Below are 9,350 nucleotides of genomic sequence, written 5' to 3' on the forward strand. Positions count from 1 at the left end.
CGTTTGCCCTCAGAGTATAGAAGTGCCCTCTTGGTTAGCCCGTAGAATAACTGCGTTTTATGTGGTCATCATTCAAGATCTGTTTCAGTCAGATTAGCTGAACCCAGGAACAGAGCTTGTGGGTTGACTCTGGCTCCACAAGCTTCAACACTCTTGAGCGCCCTCCCCTGGTGCAATACTTCTCATTTCATCTCAGCACTTTCAACCTGACTCAAACAATCTCTGCCAGAAAGCTTCACTTTGTATAATGTGGTTATTTTGAATAACGACCAAACAAAGGGCAGTAAGGGGTTGCTAATAATTTGTTTTTATTATTGTTAAAACAGGGATTTTTACCGGATTCTGGAGTTCTTATATAGCGCTGAAGCTCCAAAGTTTATAGCCATTAGACGGCATAGTCTGTATAATTACAGCTTTGTACATTGGAGCTTCCTGTTTTTCAAATCCCAGTTTAAATGGTAATATATGTGTTTTTGGGAACTTAGATATCTTTCTTGATAAGTCTTATAGCAATACTATAAATGAAGCCCCTACCCATCAAAGTGTCTGTGCAACAGCCTGACCTTTAAATGACCTCATAGATGATTTGAAAATTTGGCAGGCTGTCCACTTCTTGGAAGACACACCAGCATTCCTAAGATTCTCAATTTGTAGGTTGTGGCCCTCACTGTGGTTCAGTGATGTCCTAGAACCTTAGAAATGGTTTTGTAACCCCTTCCAGACTGAAAGATTTCAGCAGCTTTTTTTATAACTCTATTGGATTTTCCATTAATCATAGACCAGCGCGCTTGTAAAATCTTTGATATGAGTGAGGCTTACATTCAATAGTCGGGCTCTGCTCAGTCAGCATCAGATTTGACCTTTTGCAAATACAGTTTTGGAGAAAAAAAACAAGAATTTTGTTTATGGGTTATGTTTGTGCTCACATATTTTAGTACCAGAATCTCATTGTCATTTAAAGTTCAGCTTTCTTGAGTAACAAAGGGACTAGGTAAAAGAGGCAGTCAAGGAGGAGTAGTGAGGCAAACACTGCTAACCAAAAGAAACATCAATAATCATCTCACATCTGCAAAAAAGGCATCTTGACAATCTATAAGCCTCTTGTGATAATGTAATATTAACAGACTAGTCTCAAGTGTAACTTTTCACTCAGCACAGGTCCCTTTTTATCTGCCATAAAAGTTCTGCATTTCACATTAGGAATATCATACATTCAACATTCAAACATGGTGGTGGAAGTGGAAAGGTGTGGGGATTATTTGTTGCCACGGAGCTTGGACAACTTGCTATTACTGAAGAAACTATGGATTCTGTTCTGCATAAGAGAATTCCCAAGTAGAATGTTCATCTGTCCACAAGTTGAACACATAATCAAGTTATACTGCAAGATGATGATCCAAAACAGAAAAATGAAACAAAATTGATATTTTGGAGAGGCCTTGTTAAAGTCCTGATGTGGACCCAGTAAAGATGCTGGGACAGAGTCTCAAAAGTACAGTTCATGTTTGAAATCCTACAAACATGTCAGACTTAATCCCTTTAAATCCCAGGTTTATTACATACTATTATTAATCAATTACAGGGACTTCAATGCAAATTGGTTGAGCTATTCTTTGGTTATAGAAGTGTGTAATAAATTTGGTCCTGCTGGTGCGCCCTGGCCATTTAGGGGTTAAAGCAGCTGTGCAAAGAAGTGTGGGACATTAAATTATAGGAAATGTTGGCTTCAGTTATTGCTGCTAGAGGTCATGACCCAAGTTCTTAATTTCAAGAAAGGATTTACTTTTTGACATGGGTGATTTACATGTTACTCCTTAAAATAATTGAAATAATAGTATTAAAAATTTGTTTTATGTTCTCTTTGGCAAATAAGACATTTTGTTGAAAGATTTAAAAGCATTCACTGTGTCAAATGCGCAGTAACTGAGAATATTTTTTACAACACTGTATAATGGCTGCATACACATTCTAGGACAACAGGGCTCTGTATAGTACCAAAAAAGGGTTCTGTGCCTTGTAACAATAGTATAACCCTTTTTGGTGCTAGAATCATTTTCAAAACGATTCTTTAATCGATCTAGAACCATCTACAGTATATTCTCTGTCAATCTGAGAAACGCTTTCACAATGCAAAGAACCCTTTAATCATGCAAATGGTTCTTTGAGTGTACACGATTAGTCTTAAATGGAATTAGTGAGATCAGGTACTGATGTTGGATGATTAGTTCTGGATAACAAACTCTACTCCAGTTCACTCCTAAGGTATTTGATGAAGCTTCATCACTCCAGAGAATGCAGTTCTACTGCTCCACAGCTTGAAGCTGGGGGCCTTTATACTTTATACTGGACAGGGTGACCTTAGGCTCATGTGGGGCTGCATATGTAGCTAAATTCTGTAATTACAATAGGACTTTTGGACACCCTGTATATAATACTTTTGTAAAGCACTATAGTATAATTTAGTGAACAGGATTTTTGGTAAATTCTCTCTCTTAAAATTGTTCTGCAGCATTGTCTTGAGCAACATAAAGAACTTTGTCAGCAAGGACAACATGTAAGCCACCTAAGTTTAGATGAACTCAGCCAATGGCAGAAACCTACTTTAAGATTTATGTATCCCTACAACCACACACACACACACACACACAGACACACACACACACACACACACACACACACACACACACACACACACACACACACACACACACACACAGCACTTCAGTTCTCAGTCTATAAACAAATCAAATGGGCTATAAATAAAGGCATAAAATGCAATGTCCCGAGCACTTCTTCGTAAGGCCTCTTCGGGACATTGCCCATGTGGGCAGCACAACAAAAATAATTGAAGCCAATAAATAACTTAAGGAAGAGTGCACGGAGATGAAACTAGTTGTGCGTGCGGCCAGTTGTTTAGGGTCAAGCCGACTAGATTGGAATGATTTGCTGTTTCAATTAATTGTATAATTGTTCGTTATTTAAACTTGTCATGGTTGAAATGTCGAGTTCAAAGGCAAGGAATTGGTATTTATACAGTACTGTGCAAAATTTAATTTGAGACTTGCTCTTGGTTTCTCAAATAAACCTTGCAGGCATTTTTCAGCACTGGAAAAAAAACTCCCCAAGCATCTATTGCCTAAAGTTGCCTAAAGTTGCCTAAAAATTTTAAGCTGACCCCATGGAAAGCATGGAAAAATATCCCTGCAGAATTTATTTGAAAAGTTGACCCAGATTTTGTTTCTTTTTTTTTTCATATTTGCAAAGTTCAAATTAATGAAGTATGGTCATTAACTTTCACACAGTACTGTATTATAAATATATTACCCAGTACTTTACTCACAGAAGGTGTTGTATGTGTAGCTACAGGCAGGCTAGTTTTTGGTACTGCAACAACAGAAGCAGTGCAGTGACTTACCTTTATGCTTAGCTAGTCTACAGTCTCCTTTGTGAAAGTGCGTGGAAATTAAGTGTAGAAAATAGTGAGCGCCTCTAGCACCCTGTGCTCTTAGTTGCGAGTATCTCCTGCAGGGCACCGACTGTGCTAGGTTGGTGTAAATAAATAAATGTATGAAGTGCATGTCAGTGCCAGTATAAGTCATTCGGAGGCCTTGTTTCACCTGAAGTAATTAACCCCATGGAGACAGTTGTGTCATATGAGATCATTACCCCTCTGGAAAGCTGCAGGAGTGATAGAAAAATAAACATAAGCCTAAAAAAAATCAGAAACATCTTCATATTACACTGTGGGCAGGAGTTGCCCCTGATTCTCAGATCTCAGTGCTCTTCACATTCATTGTGTAGTCTATTTTTTTTATTTTAATAATAATTATTATTGTTATTATTTTATTATTATTATTATTATTATTATTATTATTATCATTATTATCAATAGCATGTAATAATATTTCACATTGTTCAGTGGATGTTCTGGAGAATAGCTGTACTCATTAAAACATGGAAGGGCTTGTCTGAAATAGTAAAAGGTATTCTTATTTTAATCCCTTAAACTGCAGGCTTATTATATAGTTACTAATGTTGTGTCTTATTATTTAGTAACTATTGTCGTTATCAAGTGCTGTCAAGTCAATGCCAACTCCTGTTGGATAGCGTATCTCGAGAATATCCTGACTTGTTTTTGGGACTTCAGGCTTCTGAATGTCTTGTTTACGTTTTTCTCCATCCGTTTTCTCTTCCTCTTTTACCTTCAACTGTTCAAGGCATAGCTGTCTTTTCCAATGAATCGATTCTTCTCGAAATATGTCCAAAATAAGAGAGCTTCAAAAATGACCACAGGTTCAACCATTCTGATCTTTGTTTTTAGACACACATCATTACATTTGAAGATCTTTTCAAGCTCCTACATCTTTATTCTGTCGAGTGCCAATCTGTGTCGTATTTCATGACTGCTGGAATCTTTGTTGTTAATAATTTAGACTAAAGTAGACTAAAGTATCCACCACCCCACATCCTCTTCTTCATCAGCAGTACATCAGATTTGGTTGTTGTCATAACCATTGCTTTCTTCCTATTGAGCTAAAGTCCCATTGTTTTACGCTGTTCTCTCCCCACCAAACAATACAGGTTTATTTCATATAAAGGCTTATTATTCAGTAACTACAGGAACTTCAATGCAAACTAATGGAGCTATTCTTAGGTTATACAAGTGTATTGAATAAAAGGCTTCTAAACATTCCTTATAAGGGCCTTCAGATCTGCCAGATTTTCTGCTATGATTGTCATGTGAAGGGTATTGATGTTTCTTCCATCAATCTTGAATCCTTGATCATCTTCCTCCATTCCTGCTTCTCCCATCACATGGTCAGAATACAGGTTGAACAAGGAAGGTGAAAATTTGCAGCCTTGTCTGGAAAACAATCCTTGTGTTTCTATGTTTGTTTTCACTCTATGGGCCTAAGGAAACTTTAAGGAATTAATAAACAAGAGCTCAGGTTTGTACCATTTGATGTGAATTATCTTTAGTTAGCCAGAACATGCATTACTATTACTCTACTATAGTAACAAATCAGCCAGACGTCATCTCTGTAACCCCCCTCCCCACTCCCACCAAGCTCATCAAAGAGCCAAAATATGAATATTTTGTATTTGATGAGTTAGCACCATAAAACTGGCAACCTCAACAAAATACTCCACAAGAACCAGCAAGCTCTGTCAGGTATGGTACTTAAGTTGCTTTAGCAGTAGTAGATTACATTCTGAGTAGCTGCTATTAATATGTAGTGGTGCTGAAGTGTAATAGTAGACTTACTTTTACGCTATTACTATTTATTTCATTGGGCAGCAGTGTTAGCTTGCTTTTAGCATAAATGTAGCAATAGTTGTATTTTGACTGCTTAACAACTGCATAATTCAGAGAATCCAGTAACACTGAGGGGGGAAATGTATGAAGGACAAAACAAATCAGGTTTTGAACATTACTGTTTACCCGAAGATGTGATAGCAGTTTTCGAAAACCATATTCATTTATCTCACAGAGAAAAACAGCTTAAACCTTGTGTTCCTAATATGGATGTAATGCAACTACAAAATGATAATCATACACTTCAAAGATAAGCCTATATTTTACATAGCAATAGTGAACAAACAAGCAAAGTATATGGTCTTTTTTAATTCATTGAAGATCCTTTTCATACAGGATCACTGGGACCATAAACTCTTAGTTACCACCTTATCCGGAACTATTCATTGGACCCAGTAAACAACTAGGTAAAGTAAATGAAACCATTTGGAAGAGTGTTAAAGAAGTCTGTGTGTAAATGAGATCATTACCATGGAAAACACTGATATTACTTTACTTTTCAATTCATTCTGCTTTCCACTTCACAGGCAGGCAACCACTCGCTTCCTGTTCTCATAAGCAAAAAAAGACTGTTTGCTCGCTCCAGAATGGTGAGTCAAACCATTTTACACTCACACCTTGTTCCATCACTCAGATCTGACGGCATGTTCTTATTCTTAAATGAATAATTGAACAGTGTCTGTGTGCATCCTCCTGTACAAATGCACCGTTCCCTGTCTAATAGAAGCAAAGAGCAAGCTAAAGCAGCTGGGAATACGTTCCTTCCTGTGGTGCAGCTGTAGCAGGAGGAGACTGACGAGCTGCCACTGAGATGGTGGGGAGACGGTGGGCAGACGCGGGGGGGCCGGGGGTGGGGGGCAGAAAGTGGATTGTCGACTTCAGTCGGCATCACGTCAAAATCCTTATTTCACCTTGAGCCCAGCGGAGCCCGAGACAACTCAGCTCAGCTGCGGCGGTGGAGAGAGAGCAGTACTCAGATGCAGTGGGCTCCACAGTGTGAGGGGCTTGTCTGTCATGAATAGTGACGGAGATGACAATGTGTGGAGACAATGGTGGGACGGCTCAAAGAAGAGACATTAAAAAAAAAAAAAAAAAAAAGTCCCTCTGTGCCTGCTAAGAGTTGAATATATAAATTTTAACACGTGCAAGTATAGATTCCTGCCTGTATGCTCAAGAATAAAGCCACAGTGTAATGTTTGATGTTTTTTATGCTTCAATTAGTTATTAAATGATGAATAGTGTGATTATCTATTTTCATTGTTGCTGTAATAAACTAAAATCTGTAAAATGTTACACAGGACTAGCATATTGTCATCTGTCCAAAGAAAAACCTGCATTTCCAAAATAGTAACTTTACAAGAGGAGGCAAACATGTTCTTAACATTTAATATACTTTAATGAAAAGAGCTCTAATTTCAAGCACATTTGAAGTATGTCTGTTGGTCCATTCACCATAAATTTACACACAATGCAAAGCACAGTTACTGTGCTCAAATGACATAGAAACATTTTTTTAAAAGGAGGTGCATGTCTTTTGGGAGGGTGGGGGGTTTAATGACATTATGAGAATCATTTTACACACATACTGGAGTCTATCCCAGTGGTCACTGGACGGAAGGCAGAAACACCCTGAACAGGTCGCCAGTCCATCACAGGGAGGACACACAGACATATACATCCACACTCACATTAGGGGCAATTTAGTGTGTGCAATTGGCCTGACTGCTTGCCTTTGGACCAGAGCACCCAGAGGAAATTCATACAGACATGGGGAGAGCATGTAACTGTGCACATAAAGGACACTGTTCACCTGGCTGGGGAATCAAACCCAGGCCCTTCTTGCTGTGAGACTACAGCGCTACCCACAGCCCCTTATTTTATACAGTACTGCACAAAAGTCAGAAACCACCCTTCAATCAAGTACAAGAAATTAATTTTTCAGAAGATATTTCTTTAGATTACAGATTACATATTAGATAATAAGGAAGGGAAAAGTCAAATTAAAATAAGTAAATTGGGTTTCCAAAACTGGAGTTTTTAAAAGCATTCAAATATATGGAGAAAATGGGACTCCTAACAACTGTACAACACCTGGTTGACCAATAAACTCTCACCATCAGATAAACAGCACTTAAAGCTTTCATCTTTGAGAGAGAAAATCAAGCTCCAGTGTTGATTCAGAACTGAAGAAACTCCACAGGTGTTTCTGTACATCCTTCCACTGTAAGAAGACAACATTATGAGTCTAAAAGGGTGTGTAGCTGTGAAGAAGCCATTATTGAGAAGAGATAATAGAGAAACAAGAAGAAAAGTTGCTAAACAGTGGAATGACCACACCAGAGTCCAGGCTTCAACATCACAGAATTTGTTTGGAATTATTTGGATTATGAGAAGCATAAAGAAAATACAATAAACTTTTATTTGCAGAGTTGATGCAGTACATACTGAAACATGTGCTTAGCTGTTAAGGCTTCTGTGAAATTTTCTATTAAATATATGTTTTCTGTTTTTTTCCCTTATGCTAAAAAATGAATAGCTTGTACTTAATCTCTGTTTTGACTGGAACTTGAACTGCAAATGAAGTGTGGTCTCTGACTTTTGCACAGTACCAAACTGGTTTGATATTCATACTAATTGAATTTAAGCTTCATACTCAGTGTGAACTTTTGAGCGATACTATACAGTATACGAAGCACTCTTTCTCTATTAGACATGCATACACTCCTTTAAGAAGGAGCAGGCGGTCTTCCAGTGCTCCATGTGGTTAATATTCTCTCTAATCACCGGTGTGCCAGTCTGGCATTGCGGCGGCTCACTTCAGTCCCCAGCGTCAGCTCACTGCACGGCTTCATTAGCACCAAAATCCACCCAGATCCTGCCAACAGGACACATCAGCTACCTGGCACCACGCCTCACCCTCAGCCTGGCTTCTTCAGAGTTTCTGTGTCTGTGATTGAGTGAGGAGTGTGTTTCAGGCTGTGTGTGTGTCCAGGGCAGAGTGAGATTAAAAATAGAAAAACCTTGCCTTCTGCAGAATAAGCAATTCAAGACTTTTTGGCTTTGATGATGCATTTGCTCGGAGGAGCCAGCTGCCAGCTGAGACCAGCTGAGACGGGATATCTGCGTGTATGTGTATATGTGTATATGTGTGTGTGTATGTGTGTGTATACTGCTCAGATCAAACCAGGCAGAGGTAACGGACTCTCGTGACAGAGTCTGCATTTGAATGAACACTTTCTTTGATTGCCCATTAACACAGCAGGTAATTAACATGCTAGGTATTAACCAGGTAACCATGAGGTACAACCCGGAAAGTTCTAGGTAATTATTTTGATTCCAAGACAGTTTAACTAAATTACACGTAAATGGCCAGCAGACTCTAGGTATTAACTAGGTATGTGTACAGTACACTCCGCACAGTACTGCGCAACTATTTTGGGTTAAAATACCAGGTAGTTATTGAAATAAAAAGACTACACAAATCAAGTAGAGAGTCTTACACAGTATGAGCCTGTTTAGTACCTATAAAAATAAAATTTAATTCTGGGCTGTAAAAGAAAGTGTTCTTACTGTGCACTCTTTAAAAAGACGGTTCTTCAAAAGGTTCTTTAGTAAAGAAAATGGTTTTATATAGAACCATGAACCCTCAAAGAACCCTTTGCATGATTACAGCATTCTTAGCATTATGAAATGGTTTTTCAGATTGATGAAGAATTGTGAACTGTATAGCACCCAAAAGGGCTATACTATTGTTACAAGATTGACACCCGAACAATAAAAGAACCCTTTTGGGTGCTATATAGAACATTTCTCAAAAATGTTCTATATAGAACCATCTACATCACATTCTCCATCAGTTTAAGGAACAATTTCATGATGTTGCAAAGGGTTCTTTGAGTGTTCATGGTTCTATATAAAACCATTTTCTTTACCAAAGAACCTTTGAAGAACCATCTTTTTAAAAGTTTATTAGATTGTGAAGTCCTCAAGTTCTTTGAATAATCATACTTAAATTATTGAATTCTTTGATTGT

The sequence above is a fragment of the Pygocentrus nattereri genome, chromosome 2 (assembly GCF_015220715.1).
Source record: "Pygocentrus nattereri isolate fPygNat1 chromosome 2, fPygNat1.pri, whole genome shotgun sequence".
Taxonomy (NCBI): domain Eukaryota; kingdom Metazoa; phylum Chordata; class Actinopteri; order Characiformes; family Serrasalmidae; genus Pygocentrus; species Pygocentrus nattereri.